Source organism: Lipotes vexillifer, unplaced genomic scaffold, assembly GCF_000442215.2.
Source record: "Lipotes vexillifer unplaced genomic scaffold, Lipotes_vexillifer_v1.1 scaffold962, whole genome shotgun sequence".
Taxonomy (NCBI): Eukaryota; Metazoa; Chordata; class Mammalia; order Artiodactyla; family Lipotidae; genus Lipotes; species Lipotes vexillifer.
Window position 1 is genome coordinate 56088 of NW_006788568.1, and position 787 is coordinate 56874.

The window sequence follows — 787 nt, forward strand, 5'->3', positions numbered from 1 at the left end:
TCTCACAAAACAGAAAATCCACTGGTTAGAATGTCTCCAGGTAGGGTGCAACCACCTGCCGGCCTGATGTCTATGCTACCCTTTCAGCTCTGCCCTCCTCGGTCTGTTGGGTGACTCAAATCGCTTCCCTCCAGTGGCTTCCCTCTTGGTCACATGATGGCTGCCAGCAGCGGTAGTGGTGATACGAATCCTTACTCACACGTGGAGAGAGAAAGGACCTACTCACTTACTATGGAACCTAAGTCTTTCCCTTCAGTTTGTGGGGATCAGTTTTGGTTCACCCCCAGACCAATAAGAGTCACCATGAGAATACTGTGTGCTCACTGCCTTAAGCCTGGCTCTGGAGCAAATAGCTAACACAGACGTGGGGGTGGGATTACTAAATTTGCCCTAGTCAAAATAAAGCTCCTAGGACTAGGGATTAGGTCAGCTCCAAAGATGCATATAGAATTCATGGGGGAGAAGGGGATAGTTGAATAAAAATCAAGGTTACTTACGAAGGAGAAGGGGGGAATTCTGAAATTATAAATTATGTTTATATAATTATATTTTTATATTAATTGTAATAGTATAATAGCTTTTATAATAAAGTTTTTACTTGTTCTTTACACAGCTAGCCTCAGAATAATGTATACACTCATTTATTTGATAGTAAAACCTTAATTATAAGTGTCAAGAGGTAAGAGCTCAACTGATTCTGGACACGGAGTTAATTTAGGGAAAAGTATCATTAAGCCCAGAATCCTGGGTTCTACTGTTGAGCTCAGCAGATCTTCTGCCTCTTTCC